The sequence below is a fragment of the Panthera pardus genome, unplaced genomic scaffold, assembly GCF_024362965.1.
Source record: "Panthera pardus isolate Hobbes unplaced genomic scaffold, ASM2436296v1 HiC_scaffold_27, whole genome shotgun sequence".
In the NCBI taxonomy this organism is placed as follows: Eukaryota; Metazoa; Chordata; class Mammalia; order Carnivora; family Felidae; genus Panthera; species Panthera pardus.
Window position 1 is genome coordinate 92381348 of NW_026526843.1, and position 16599 is coordinate 92397946.

Consider the following 16599-nt stretch of genomic DNA (forward strand, 5'->3'; position numbering starts at 1 on the left):
CAGAAAATAAGACAGCACAGACTCCTTGCCCCCTAGAGTTTGAGTTCTTGGGTCTGCCCACGAGGAGCGCTCAGCCCTGGCACAGCTCAGGACCCAAAGTGCCAAGTGCCGTGGTGGAAGCAGTTTCCAAGTTCTGTGCAAACACGAAAGAGGGGGTAACACTTACAAGTATGTCAAAAGGGCAGATGAGCCAATGTGATGTGAAATTAGAGCCCAGCCTCCCACTGTTCATAGCTCCCAGGGACCTGGAGTCTTGTTCATTCACTCAGAGGAGTACATGAAAAACTCTGAAATTCTCCTTTGTTCTATCTCCGCCACATAATCCTACCGAGACCCTGCCCATCCTTTAGACCTGGACACGAACTATTTTATACTCTTTTTGGAAGCAGGAAAGGGAATTCTAAGAACTAATCTCCGGATTCGAGACAGAGTAAAGGAGGCCCCACCCATATCTTTTCACAATCACCATCTCCTGCCAGACTTTGTACAGGAGCCTGTGAAACACTTCTATTTCCTCTAGATGAGTAAAATAAAATTAAACGTTGCCTTTTATTTCACTATTCTCTTCCAAATTCTAAAATCTGCACAAGACAGAAATCATCATTCCCTTTCATCCAGTGACCAGGCTACAGATAAAAATGTCTGAGCTAATTCAGAGCCAGAAAGCACGGAGAAAGGGGATTAAACAAGGCAATCACCTTCAAAATGTTACAAAGCCAACCTGAAAAGCCTGATCTTGACCATACGCACCATGTTTTTAATCAAGAGAAATACATCGCCCTCTCCCCAAAATTGCATTTTTCTTCATCTTCAAAAGAAGAGTTAACTTCTAGCAACTAAATTATTTTAATAAGGTTAAATGAAGAAGGAGAGGGGGGAAAAGGCAGTTACCCAGCTCAAAAGTGTGGAAAATCATAATCTCACACAGGTCTAATTAACTCTACTTGATACAAAATGTTGTCTAAAAATCAACAGCAAACACAGTAACATCACTGGTAAGATGTTTATTATTTAAGAATCAATGTCCAAGGAACATTTTTAAAAGGAATATACTCTCACAATTTTCATGTTCCAGGTTGCTTTATTCTTTATCCAAACACCTTATTGATTGCTCCTTATCAAGAAGTGAATCTTGAAGGGTCCCAAGAGGCATTCTAATTATAATTAATAGTACAAGGTTTTCTTTCAGAGTCATTAGGGATTCATTAAGCTGACAACACAAGCTGTTTAATACTTGAACTTGCTAATAAAACTGTAGGATAAGGGGTACTGCCATATTTATGACTTTGGAAATTCTGTTTTTGAATTTCCAAGCTACTTTGTGTGCACAATGTCCGTTTACCATTCCTTTCAATTTTAGGTGTAATTTGTTCCTTCAAAACCCAATGTGCATATGTATCTGACTCAGAAGGAATCAAGTTTGGGTGTCGAAAGGCTGCTTCTTCCCTGTACCAAGCCTCCCCCCAGCATACACTTCTCCTATTTCCTAGTAATGAATATCAGATTCTAAGAAAAGAGCAAAGTTTAGTCACAGAGGGCAGAAAAATTTTGCTTCTGGTTACGTTAGGTATGGCATATGGTTAGTTGCCTACCCAATGTCTGTTTCCCCCTAACAGAACCCCAACAGCTTTTAAGGTGGCCCAGATAAACGCGAGCTTTCCCAGGCCCCTCTGTGTGGCCATGCCAACAGTTCTGGTCAACAGACAGATGGGGAAATTTGCTGGAGATTTCGTGGACAGATTTTGCTTCCCTGGTGGGTCTAGACATAGGACAGCCTTCCCTCTGCTTCCTGCCTTGAACACAGACATTGTATCTGGAGCTTCACCACAGACCCTGCAACCTTCAGGTGGGAAAGGCAAAGAGGTATGCCACCAACTCTCGCACGCATGCCAGCAGCCACCTAACTGCAGACTTGTTTGCATGGTAGAATAAAAACCCCATCTGCCTAAGCCACCGTGAGTCAGGTTTGCTACCACAACTAAATGCATCACCGATACATTCCGCCAGGAGAGGAATCCAGCTTTCACGTTCAGATCTGAGTAGATTTCCTTGTTTGAGATAATCCCTGTAGAATTCTGTCCTTTGCTCCTTGGGAACAGAAGCATACGAGGGCCTCACAGTGAGCAATGGCTGCACATAGACTCTAATAATATCTCTTCTCATCACTTCTATTCCCCCCTCAAGACCAAAGCAAGCAATGAAACTGTTATTAAAGCGGTACTCACTTCCATGCACCACTGATCACTAAGTTGGATTTGCACGTGAAAACTATAGCCTTCTGAGGACGTCATCAGGTGGCACAGCACACAGCCTGCATCCTACACTTCTCCTTGGGACTTGGGGGTTTGTTCCTTTGATATGATGCTGTGGGGTTACCTTCAGGGTGACACTCATCACAACTCTTGGCTCAACAGCATTTTCTGATGGGAATAAAGTTGACATCTTTAATGGCCAAAGCAAAAAGACCTTAAAGGACACAGACATAAAAGGAGTGGCTCCTGATGAGAAGACTGTCTACAGAGTAAGCAGAATGTTCTAAGTGAACAGAAGGATGTGGGCAATGACTAGTTTGGGTGAGGAGGCTAACGTTCTGGGTGAAGAGCTATGCCAGGACCCCACTTGCTAGTTTGAAAGAAGGGGTACCCTTCTGAAAGGAGGTGGTTCAAAAGCGTTTAGCATCTTGCCACTCAAAGTGTGGTCTTCAGAGCAGGAACAATGGCATCACTGGAAGCTTCTACGAAATGCAGAATCTCAGGTCCTGTCCTAGATCTTTAATAGGTTATCTAGGTGATTCAGATGCATCGAAGTTGGAGAAACACTGGTTTAAAACTCTAAGAACGTTGCTAGCACGTTACAACACCAGAACTCAGGGGATGTAAAGTATTCCCATGCCAGCGAATGGCAGGCAGCGTCTAACATTCAGTGGGCCATAAATGTTGCTTGTGGACGCTGCAAAGATTTATAGTATTTGCCATGGCAGCCAGAAAAAAAATTTACTCTGCCCATGGCACCAATGATTAATATATTCAACTGGTCTGAAGATATTAATTTTCCCCTAAAAGGTCATTTATCAAGGTCTCTAAGGTTAATACACATTCTTCAAGATGACACTTGTTGCCAGGAGCTATGCTGTGGATATGCAAGACAGGCGTCTCATAAAGATGCTTCCTCCTGTCACTTCAACAAAGCAACACAAATATCCCAGAAGCCTGGTGTGCTGTCTGGTTTATGCCACTATGCCACCACGAAGGGTTATCCTGGGCACTTGTGCTACTTGGTCAGACCCTAGAATGCTTTGACAGATCGTCCGCAGCATTATTTAAGAACTGGGAGCTTATGTACACCCAAATCATGGTACCACTTTGCTTAAAAAGTAAAAGGCACATTTTGCTCTACTAAGAGTGTGATCATCTAATCAAATAAAATCACATGTACCCCGCAGCCTCCATGGATTGTGTCAGCCCTGCAAGTCAGTGGTGTTCTTGACAGTGTATCAAGGAAAGGAGATGAAACTCGAGTTGAGAGAGCTTATTTTAAATTCATTAAGAGTGTTCACTGGAAGCAGGCATTTTCCAAGAGAACATCAGGATTTCTTGCCCTATAAACCGAGCTGGAAATATTTCTGCTTCTAGCAGTGTGGTGGTCCAAGGCAGTGTTTCTGGAAGTGAGGTTCCTAGAGCAGCAGCATCAGCATCAACTGGGAACTTGGTAGAATTACAAATTCTCACATCCCATCCCACACTTAACCCAAGGCACAGAGACTTGTCTTTTAACAAGCTCTCCAGGTGATTTTGCTGGAAGCTAAACTTTGAGAACTATTAAGATCAATGCCATTCAGAGTATCAGTGGTGAAGGACCGATTTTGCTTTTCTATTTCTAAAGTAACATACGTCGGTGCCTGGGTGGCTCAGTTGGTTAAGTGTCCGACTATGGCTCAGGTCATGATCTCACAGTTCGTGCGTTTGAGTCTCGCATCAGGCTCTGTGCTGACAGCTCAGAGCCTGGAGCCAGCTTCGGATTCTGTGTCTCCCTCTCTCTACCCTTCCCCTGCTTGCACTTTGTCTCCCTCTCTCAAAAATAAATAAAACATTTGGGGTGCCTGGGTGGCTCAGTCAGTTAAGCGTCCAACTTCAACTCTGGTCATGATCTCGCGGTTTGTGAGTTTGAGCCCCGCATTGGGCTCTGTACTGACAGCTCGGAGCCCGGAGCCCGGAGCCCGGAGCCCGGAGCCTGGAGCCTGCTTCGGATTCTGTGTCTCCTTCTCTCTCTCTGCCCCTCCCCCACTTGTGCTCTGTCTCTCTCTGCCTATCAAAAATAAATAAATGTAAAAAATTAAAAAAAATAAAACATTAAAAAAATTAAAAATTAAAAAAAATAACGTACTGATCCACTGCCAGAAAATTAAATTACAATACATATTAAATACAAGTCCATTTTTTTTTATTATTAGATCCAACCGACAAAAGTTTTTGGTGTAATTACTAAAGAAGTCCCTAAGTGCTTACTCTCAATTTCTGTACTTATACCCTTTTAGACCAGTAACACATTTGCAGAATGGCACTGGCCTACAAGATACTCTTTGAGTGGCACTGGTCTAAATACTCAGAAAGGCCTTTCCTTTTAATAAAGGAACAACGTAATTTCATCAATTCTAAGATGCACCTATTTTCTACATTTTAACATCTATGAAATCAGAATGTATCTCCAAATCACTCTCTGTCTGGAGGCAGTAGGACTTGGCTCACGTGGTCTGTGCATGTGCATCAAAACATCCAAAATGGATGTCAACTATTTGGAAAAAAATGCCAGTAGAACACTCTTTTAAGAAATGTTGCATTGCAATGCTTTTGATGGCACAGGGGACTGTATTTGCTGAAAAATCACAGACATCAGCGAGTCAAAGGAGATAGCAATTCAGACCTGTTGGAGTGTGAATGTGAGAAAGTTTTATGAATACCGTAACAAATTTATTTTGCTTATATTTTTCTAGATGTACACAAGAGTGATCTATGATAAAAGTCAATGTTAAAATGACTCTAAAAAGAACTCTTTAAGAAATAAAAAAGTATTGTGTCAGTTTAATGGACTGTTTTTGCTCTTTCTCACTGGTACATGAGAAAAATGCATCATATAAATGGCAAAGTCTTATAATCGATTTAATACTGTATATCCTTCACAAGACCCATTTACCAATACATAGTTAGGCTCAAATACAATAAGGGGAAGTCCCAAGGTCCCCCTTAAAAATGTGAAACAAAATAAAAAACATGAGCTGAAGTATTATGTGATAAGCAAGGGAAGGTTGCCCTGAGGGCAAATGTTGATATCTCTTGTATTAACCTGGGAACTCAGGAAAAAGGCCAAAGTGGTTCCAGGCTGGGGGTATTCCTGAATCCCAGAAAGAACAAACACAAATCTCTGTAAGAAAGCATCCTGTTTAGGTACCACTTATTAAAATCAACCAAATATGTGTGCATGGTAAAAGAGTAAAAACCCAAGGAAACAAGCCACCACGAGTGACAATATGCAGAAACAACAAACAAGAAAATTAGACCACCAAAGATTTCCAATACTTAAATTAACGGATACTATATACCAAACAATGCATTAAATGCTCCATAAAAAGGTTGGGGCTCCTGGGTGGCTCAGTCGGTTGAGCATCAGACTCTTGATTTCAGCTCAGGTCATGATCTCACAGTTCATAAGATGGAGCTCAGTGCGGATAGCACGGAGTCTGCTTGGGATTCTCTTTCTCCTCCTCTTTCTGCTCCTGCCCTACTCTCACATTCTTTCTCTCTCACGCTAAATAAATAAACTTTAAAAAAAAAAAAAAAAAAAAAAAGCTCCACGTAGTGCTATTGCTGGGAGCACTGGGTGTTGTATATAAGCAATGAACCATGGGAATGTACCCCAGGAACCAAGAGCACATTTTACACACTGTATGGTAGCCAGTTTGACATTAAATTATATCAATAAAATAAAATAGAAAAAAAAACTCGAAAAAAAAAGTAAAATCACAAAACTTAACAAGCAACATGAAATCTTAAGAAAGGCTCACCTGGAACTTACAAAAAAGAAAAACAAAATTGACATACATAAAACTGAATGGATGGGCGAAACAGGTGAAATGTTGCTCAAGAGAACGGGTGAACTGGAAGATAGATTTGAAGAGGTTGCCTAGAATGTAACACAGAGAAATAACAAAATGGCAAATGTAAAAGAAAGGATAAGCAATATGAAGCGATACAAAAGGTATTGTATGTCCATTCCGATCCCAGAGGGATACAGAGCCCTGGTTCTCTACCTTGGTTGCACACTGGAATCACCTGTGGAACTATAAAACTATTGATGCCTAGGCCCCACTCCAGGAGAGTCTCATTTAATTGTTCTAGAACCCAGCCTGAGCTTCAGGAATTTTTAAGTTCCCCAGGTGATTCCAATGTGCAGCCAAGGTAGAGAAGCCCCGATATCAAAAAAATGGGGAGCATCGTGAACTCAAGGTATTCATCTTAGAACACCAAAAGCACAAGTGACAAATGAAAAAGTGGATACGTTGGGCTCTATAAAATTAAAACTTCTGTGCTTCATCAATACAGTTAAAAGACAACCCACACAATGGGAGAACATATTTGCAAATCCTATTTCTGATGAGGTATTTGTATTCAAAATATATAATCAGGGGGCCTATGTGGCTCAGTTGGTCAAGCGTCTGACTCTTGATTTTGGCTCAGGTCACAATCTCACAGTCATGATGTCATGGTCATGAGATCTAGCCCCACATCAGGCTCTGCACTGGTCATGGAGCCTGCTTAAGATTCTCTCCCTCCCTCTGCCCTTCCCATGGTCATGCGCTCACACTCCCTCAAAAAAAAAAAAAAATATATATATATATATACATATGTATGTATATACATATATATACAACACAAATATATGTAACAACTTTTACAACTCGCTAATAAAAAATAATTCAATTACAAATTAAAAACGGGCCAAAAGACATTTCTCCAAAGATTTGCAAATGGCCAATAAGCAGATGAAAAGATGTTTAAAATCACAGTCACCAGGAAAATATATATCAAAGCCACAATTATATATCACTTCACACCCACTTGACGTGGCTATCAAAAAAAAATCTGATAATAACAAGTGTTAGCAAGACTGTAGAGAACCTAGAACCCTCATACATTGCTGGTGTTGATAGAAAATGGTGCGGCTGCTTTAGAAAAACAGGCTGTCAGTTTCATAAAATGTTAAAGTTACCATTTGACTGAGAAATTTTATTCCTAGATATATACCCAAGAGCCATTTTGACACAATTTTACTTAGAATCTCTAAGAAGTCACAAGCACCACGAGGAAGAACTGAGGGTTTTTCTCTGCTGCGAATGCTGATGGGGAGTTAGTTACACGTTGGTCTATATTCAACAGCAGAAATCAGAAACAGCTGTGCCGTACCGGGTACCATCTTGCTCATTAAAAGCTCACACTAAGCTGAAGAGAAATATTAAGTCATAGGATGCTGTATAAAAAATCAGGTTCCTATTTCCTTCTAATTTCTCAGATTCAATGATCTCTTCAGCTATCTGTTGATTCACTATGCAAGGATTTGATGAGGCATTCATTTCTCAGCTATAGTAAAAGTATACTTACAGAAAGTGCCTGCACTCTTCCACTCTTATACATACATGGTTCATAAATATTTAACAACTGCTTAAGTAACAGTATTTTCATATGCAATTAAAGTGACAGTTCTCTGCTGTAAGTTATTTTCTTCTTTACAGGAAAAGCTTAAGTCCTTCAAAACAAACAAAAAAGACATTCTAATAGCTGATCAGGTGTCTACATCTGTCAGTGGTTACCAAGCACAAAGCAAACTTATAACAGGGGGAGATAAAGGTTGAGAAACATACAGAAGGTTTTATCACCCACATGAATATAAAAGTAGATTATTTTAAAAAGCAAAAGAGAAACCTTTTTAGATGTCAGGTACTGCACAAGTCCAAAATTATAGTTTCCTAAAAGGTCTCTCTAATGTTAACAATCAGAGAGTACTATGTGTCAGCCCAGAAATGCCGAAGTGGATCATTCCGAACTGTCACAAGCTGGGTAAATTTCTCATTTTGTAATGTGAAAGTGGTAGAATTTTACCATCCTCTGGCTGTCACAAAGCTGATTATGAGAGAAAATATGACAATATTCACGAGTAACCAAGTATCCTGTCCATCAAATATTTAATCCTAAGTGGCTCTGCTGTCAGACCCATAAAAGCTACAACACATTTAGGTAAGAGCTGCTTTTAAAACATGGGTTGTTCCTTCCTGAGCTTCAAATAAAGGGGGTTATTACTTTTATGAAATTAAAAACATTTCGTCTGCATTACTTCCTTCCTTCCTTCATTAAATAAGTATTAAGAATCCTCTGTTTGCCAGGATTGTGCTTATTATTCGGCTCAGTAGTAGAAAGAAGGGAGTGGAGATTAACGGCTCGGAGTTGCCCCAGGTATGCTGCAGGGAAGGTTCCCTCGGAAACGTGTAAGATGAAAACAAACATGAAATGTGCAGTGAACGGTACACCCAAAAGGGCAGCCAGACATGCCACGGAAAGGGAATGATTAAGAAAAAGGGCTTGTGAGAAAAATAACAAAAGAAACTCAGAAAAATAACAAATGTGGTGTTAGAAACTTTCTGCTAGGGATGATTTATCTCACAATTTGCCATCTACGTTCCATCCTCACCCGTTATTGTCCATGCTGGTCTTCAACATCATACTACCAGTTCTTGGACTATGCTCTATTTGGGCACGTCTCACTGGCACCTGAACGCCTTCCAGACACCTCCTGTCTCTGACTTTTCAAGCTGCTGTGAGGAACCGGGGGTGGGAATGAGCAACTAATTCAGTCCTGGATCCCCAGGGCCGATTTAGGGGCTCTGCCAACTCCTTCAAGGGTTCTCTCCTTAAATGGAAATGATGATCTGCCATTCAGTGAACAGTGATTAGTATATTTAGGGAATGGGGAATTTTAACATCATTAATGGTACTGCCAGCCCACAGCAGCAGACAATGACCTCAGAGGAGAACATGAGTTCCAGACTAGATTCAGTCCATTATCTGTTGGGAGCCGCAAGTCCTATAGGTAAACTCTGATTCTATCTCTTGTCTCTTTCCAACTGGTTGGTTCCTATCAAAAGTATTGGACTTGGAAATGTTATCTTTATCCTACTTATCAACCTTATATCCTTGAGAAGTCTACTTAACCTCTCTGCAATGTTTTCTATTTTCTATTCTGAAAATGGTAGTAGTAATAATACCTAACTTAAAGAGATATTGTGAGAACTAAATGGGATAGCTTATGTGAAAAGTACTGAGCAGACTTAATGGTCTATATAATTATTAGTTACTATTGGTTGCAATGACTTGGAAGCACTTTATTCTTGTTCTGCTTTACATAAGTGTTTCAACCAGTCTTTATCATATTCTAATCATCTTTTCACTTGTAATTATTTTAACTGGGCTCTCTCCTCCTCCTCCTTCCTGGGTACAAGCTCAAATGTAGCTCTGGTCCTTAATAAAGCCAATACTTTAGGCTTAAGGAAGGCACGACTATTTAAATTGAACCACATGAAGATTTTAACGGACACAAAGCTATTTGACCATTCAAACTAATGAAATACCATTATTTCTTAATTTAGTAGGACTTCTAAGGATATAAGGGATAGATCAAGCCAGATTTTTGACGAGGAAATATTTGTTGACAAAATTTACCTATAAATGACATTATTTCCGTTACTAGGTAACATTCCATAAACGGTCTCTCAGCACATTTTTGAATCATTGAGCAGGAACAGCATAAATGTGAAGAACAGAACAGAATATGGAGAGATCACAACTCAAAAGCACAAGGTTAATTTTAAAAAGAGTTTTCTTGGTATTGAGAGTTCTCAAAAAAAAAATACACGTGCATAGCAGGCTCCTGCCCCGCCCCTCTCCATCCATATTCTGCTCCTCTGAGGCAAAAACTTTAAACACTTACCTGTATTTTTGCTACCTATTTATCTTCATATTTCTTCTTATACAGCTATTTCCTGAATTTTCCATTTTAGGTGCTATTAATCTCCTAACATGGAAGATGAAGATTTAGCTCTCTTATCTCTCCATAAATACATTTCCTTTCTCAAACACCCAAAATAGTTTTATTACATTTTTTGCCAAAACAATATTTGGTTCAATCGACACTCACTGAGCAAAACTAGGTACAGTGATTACCATTTCTTTTCTCCTACTTGGTCCCACCTCAGGGTTAATAATGGTCTTTTCTATTGTTGTTGGGTTTTCTGCCTGTAACAAATTCATGCCCGAACTTTCCAACTGACCTACAAAACTCCCTTAGGTATATGGAAACACATCAGGTAGGCCACCTAATTTTTTCCCCTCTTGTCAACATTCCAGCTCTAGCCCTGCTTCAGTACTCACTGGCTGCCTTCAAGGCTGCCTTCAAGCCCAGCTGTCATCTTGGGCTGTCTTTACCATCACTCTGGGAGCTTCCTATGATTCCACCTGCATTGGGGCTCCAGGTTTTGAGATTCCCATATTGTCCTATTTCTTGGTTCAGTCCTCCTTTGCAATGGATCAAAAATATTTTTTTTTACCAGTTAAAAATTTGTTGCAGTGTTCCAGATGGTGGCTGGTTTATTTGGAACCTCTGGCCTCTAAATTCTTTTAACATATATTCTGTGAGCCTAGAGTACTTAGGTCTTATGCTTTTGAAAGAAAAAAAATTGCTTTTGAAAGAAAAAATATTTTAATTGTTTTTGAGACCTTGCAAATGTTTTTTTTTCTACTCTCACACTTGATCATTTTGGCTGCTATAGAATTCTGGCTGATAAGTAATTTTCTGTGTGAATTTTGGAGGCCTTGCTCCATTGTCTTGTAGCTTCCTCAATTGCTATTCAAAGCCCAATGCTAATCCTTTTACAGAACCAGTTTTGTTTTTTTCTCCTTGGAAGTCTTTAGAATCTCTTTCTTCTTTACCATGGGGGGAAGAGAAGGGGAAAAAAAAACAGTTACAAACACAGAGGGGAGGAGGCAAACCATAAGAGACTCTTAAATACAGAGAACCATATGAAGGTGGATGGGGGGGATGGGGGAGAGGGGAAAATGGGTGATGGACATTGAGGAGAACACCTGTTGGGATGAGCACTGGGTAGTTGTATGTAAGCAATGAACCATGGGAATCTACCCCCGAAAATAAGAGCACACTTTACACACTGTATGTTAGCCAATTTGACAATAAATTACATTTTTAAAAAAAGCAGCTCTTTCTTCTTTTTCCATTCAACATGTTGTCGGGCCCCTTAAATCTGACAACTCAGGTCTTGCACTTGAAACTATTTTTGAGTCTTTTTCATCATCTTTCCCTTTCATTTACTTTGTTCTATTTTATTGGGACTACTAGACAGAGGCTGGACTTCCTCTAATCAGTCTTTGCTCTTTTTATCAATCTCATTGTCTTTTGGCTGAGCTTTAAGGAACATTTCCCCAATTTAATATTCTACTCTTTCTACTGAATTATTTTTACTTCTGCTATCATATTTTTAATTTCAAAGAGTTTTTTTTCTGTCCTCTGAATACTGCTTTCAATAACATCCTGCCTTTACTTCATACATGTGATCGCTTTCCTGACAGTATTAATTATAGATTTGGGCACTCAGGAAATTTTCTTCTGCTCCCAATATTAACTATTTACTCCAAGTTTGGTTTTCCTGTTATGATCACTGTCTTTCACATCAGATGCTTTCTTCAAAGGTCTTCTGACAGGTTCTATTTAAGAGCCTCAACCTAAAAAGCTAACTGGGAACTCTGGATGGGGAAGAATGAGAGCCAATTGGTGGGATTTACTGTAGGGTGACAAGGCAGTGTAACTGCTTTGTCATTGGGAGGGGATACATCTACAGATGCCAATATCTGTGGTTCTTTTTTGCTGAATCTATTTGACAACCATAAGCCCTCCTTCAGTCTGCCACTTGGTGGGCATGTCTCCTAGTGTTCTGGGGGTTAAGGAAGAGGCTAGGGTGTGTGTGTGTGTGTGTGTGTGTGTGTGTGTGTGTGTGTGTGTGTGCGTGTTGTGGGGGGCAGGGGAGATGTCTCACCATTCAGCATGTAATGTTGCTATTTTCAGTGAAGTACCTCATCTCTGCCCTTGACTGTGACCTGGGCCTCAAAGCCTAGAGTTCTCTAATTCAATCTGTCAGGAACGTGAATATCAAGCCTTCTACTGAGGTCTGGAACTGTGTGTTCCTACCAGATCCCCTCAGATCCTTTCCACTGAATCTATGAATCCACCCCCGCCCCCAGGGTCCATGTGTTTTGCTTCTAACAACCCTCACCTGCAGCCTTCTTCCAGGGTTCAACTTTTAGGCTACAAGAGCCACATTGGCCATATGCCAACAGAATGGACATACCTGTGAAGATTCCAGCCCACATCCCCAGCTGCAGTGAATTTCTGGTTTAAGAGTGGGCCTCTAATCAGGACAAACTCTGTGATGTAACTTACACTTCAGAGCTCCTCTACAGGAGGAGACAGAGCTGGGACTTAAGCTAAATCACACCTTTGCTTGGCTTCCTGTCCTTCACTCTCACCCCTCATTCCCCCCCATGCTGGATTCTCCTAGACACACTTTCTTGATGAAGCACTTCCACATCAATCTACATCCCAGAGTCAGCTCTTGGAGAACTAGCCCAAGACCATAATCTAGTTGCTTGGGTTTGGGAAAGGATCCAGAGATCTAACCATGCTATGCTACTTGCAGCTAGTTCTATTTCAGACCTGACTCAAGCCCCCACACTACCACCATGGGTTTTGAGAACCTCCCATTCCTGAACCTTTCTAGTGTTCCAGAAAGCTGAGGCTTCTGGAAGTTTGTGACAATTGTAGAACACCTTCTTGTACTGCCATTTTTATTCAATTCTTTAAAAAAAATTTTTTTTAACATGTATTTATTTTTGAGACAGAGAGAGACAGAGCATGAACGGGGGAGGGTCAGAGAGAGAGGGAGACACAGAATCCGAAACAGGCTCCAGGCTCTGAGCTGTCAGCACAGAGCCCGACGCGGGGCTCGAACTCATGGACTGCGAGATCATGACCTGAGCTGAAGTCGGACGCTTAACCGACTGAGCCATCCAGGCGCCCCCATTTTTATTCAATTCTAAGTTAAACTTCAGTAACAACTTCAGCTTCGTAGAGTCTATTCTTCCAAATGTTTGGGTACAACTCACTCTCCTCTTCAGTAGAAAAACATGCACAAGTCTTACCTGACTTAAAGCCCTGGAAGTGAAGTAGCTCTACAGTCAGACAAACATGGGTTCAACAACTTTACCAGCTGTGTGATGACAGGCAAGTTACTGAACCTCCCTCAGTCATAATTTTTTTCCCCTAAAATGGATAAAATATGCTGATCACAGTGCCTGTCATATAGTAAGTCCTGTCCTTGAGTTATTTTCTGGTGGTGATTAAAGGTTTGGGGTGCTATCACCCTACGCCTTCACCTAGTTCCCACATTTCTGAGAGGTCTGCTCAAGGTTATGGGAATAGTCTAAGGCGGTGGTTCTAAATATGTGGTCTCCAAATGAGCAGCAGCATCTGGAAGTTGTTAACAGTGCAAAATCTCAGGCCCTACTCCAGACCTACAGAATCAGAAAGTGGGATGGAGCCCAACCATGTGTGTTAGAACACGCCCTCCAGGGGTGCTAATACATGCTCACATGTGAGAAATACTGACCTAAGGCCACAGATCAGAGAAAAATATAACAGACCTCCATAAAGATGAAGTCCAAGACCTAGAGCCAGTTGGTAGTAGTGAAGATTGTAAGCACCACTAATGAACATACATAACCACTCGATGATCAGGGATAGGAGGAAGTCATACTTTTATTCTTAGAGCAATGTAAATATTAAGACTATGTTATAAATGAATATAAACAGGAGTTGGGAGCTAAGGAGAAAAAGGTTGATTTAAGTTCGTAGAATTGACAGTGAGCCTATGTGACGTGGTGTTGAAACGCAAATAGAAAAGTGCATTAATGCAAGAAAAACGTAGTTTCTGGGCCCAGAAGCTTAAGAAACACTTGAAAGAATCCTTAATTGTATTAATCCTTTTCTGAAACAAGCTACCAAATATATACGATCTGGAACATTTGCTGAGGAAAACTCATTTGATGTTGTCACTTCACCAGATTCAACTACTGAAATTCGTCTCAAATTCTGAATTAGTGCCATGCAAGCAAATGATCTTTAGAAGAAGAGAACTTAAGAGCAAGAGAGAGTTCCCTGAATCTGCCACTCAGATTCTAGGGGAACAGACCAAGAAATATTCCAACATCACTTGCATAGCAATTTCCACTCGATGAAAGCCAATTAGGTGATTTACTCTGAGGAGTACACATCAGAGACACAAGAAAGCCAATTCCTAGAATAAGTCCACAAAGAGCCTGAAATTTTAAGAAAAGGACAGCCCTTTTCCCAGAGAAAGTAAAGTGCAGAGGGCAGCACACATAAGTTCGGGTCTTAGGGGTGATGACCAGCCACTCAATTTACTTTGACACACAATTTCTCTGAGCTGCTCAGCTTAATCCTGCATGGCATGGCAGAGATATCCCTCCAGCCCTTTATGGCCTCTGTATGAAGATCTCAAAGGTCTGTTGCTGTGACTGGGGGCGGGGGAGGAGGGGCACAGCGGCTCTGAATGCCACCACAAGGAATATTAGACAGACTGGCTCAATGTCCAAAAAGCATACCTATGTTATTTAGCCAACACAGAGTATCACTTCACAATGATGATGATAATACTCAAAATACTAATAATGGCTGACTTACAGTCTTTACTCTGTGCCTAACAGACCCTCTAAGCATATTACGTGCACATTCTCAGTGGATCTTTTTGTGAGAGAGAGAGAGAGAGAGAGAGAGAGAGAGAGAGAGAGAGAGAGAGAGAGAGAGAGAAGGGGGAGATGAGCCAGTGAGTACAGGAGAAAGGCAGGGAGTGGGGGCGGGGAGTTCTCAGCATGGAGCCCACCACAGAGGTCGATCTCATGACCCTGAGATCATGAACTGAGCCCCAAATCAAGAGTTGGATGCTTAACCTACTGAGCCACCCAGGTGCCCCCCGCCATGGATCTTCATAACATACCTGCAAGGTGAGTGCTGCTTGGATCGCATTTTGCAGATGAGGAAATTCAGGCTCAAAGACGCTAAGAAACTTGGCTAAGATCAACCAAGTACTGTGGTGGAGCCAGGCTTCAATCCCACAGCTATTGGACTCTGAAAGGGCTGCCCTTGACCACTATGTTCTAATGCCTTCATTGAGAGACCAACCTACTTCAGCAGTTGTGATTCGTGATGCATGTGCACTTCTCTTTGCTTCATGAAGAAAAGAACATTTCAAATAGTAAGATTATATTTTTGGAACGTGCATGAGAATAATACTTCCTTTCTGGTTGAGCACTGGATCTATTCAGCCTTAGATAGCTGTAAAGTCTGCTAGGAATGTAGCTCCCTCCTAAAGTCATTGTATAAGTGGAGATTCAGCTGGTCCCCACAGTGCTTGCTTTGAGACTGGTAATGTTTTAGTTGCCATGGACACTAGATTTCAACACACCACTGAGCACAGGGAAATACATTCCATGCAAAGCAATGGAGCCAGCAGATGGGCACAGTGACAGGTAACTGCACATAGTGCTATGACCAATATTTGTTTTGCCACCTCTAATTTAGATGATGTTCTCACCCATGAAGTATGTAGGACTGCCTCTCATCTGAGAAACAGCTTCTTTATGGGCCAGGTAGCAATACTCGCACTTGAATGTGTCAAAGTCCTATATTTTTGGGCTGTTGAATGGGTAAAGCTATTCAGAAAAGGAAATATGATCTTACACAGAACAAATTCTTTGTTCAGCTTGCTAAAAGATGGATCAAATAACTTCCTGAAAATTTAATTTGTCCAAGTGGCTAGCACCCCAAGAGTAATGAGTCTGTTAACTTGGTAGGTTTCCCTAGTAACTAAATCCATAAAGAAAACAATTAGGAGAAGATAAGTGGACTTAGACATATACAAATAATGCACGAGAACATGTTTTTTTTCTCTGGGACAAACCACACATCCGAGGTGTACTTAATTAATGAATACAGGTCAGAGATCAGTCAGTACAAGTGAATCATGAAGAAAAACACTAACTTGACCACATCATGGATTGTTGGCCAGTTTGCCAAGAGACCATCACCATGTGGAGATATTAAAGGAACTCCCTGACACTCAAAAGAAATCTACTGTGTGTTTTGTAGGAGCCAGTCACATGACAAACATCACTCATTAAATTAACCAGCAAGAATGAAAACAGCCAAGTTAATAAAAAATTAATACAATCTATCACTTTCACATTCAGAGGCCAATCAATATAGTGAAATTCCATAGAAACAACCTCCTCAGAGAACACAGAGAGGTTAAGTTATTGGCCAAATGAATAATTCAATACATTTAAAAGAATTTTTACTGTGCACATTTTCCCCAATGTATTCATTAATAAGAAAATTACAAACCATGCTCTT

The 16599-nt window shown here is 40.8% G+C and overlaps 1 protein-coding gene across 1 annotated transcript in view; it reads right to left on the reverse strand.

Annotated features, from left to right (window-relative positions):
* Positions 1 to 16599, reverse strand: part of LANCL3 (LanC like family member 3) — a 94112-nt gene that overhangs the window by 65909 nt on the left and 11604 nt on the right. The window lies entirely within an intron of this gene.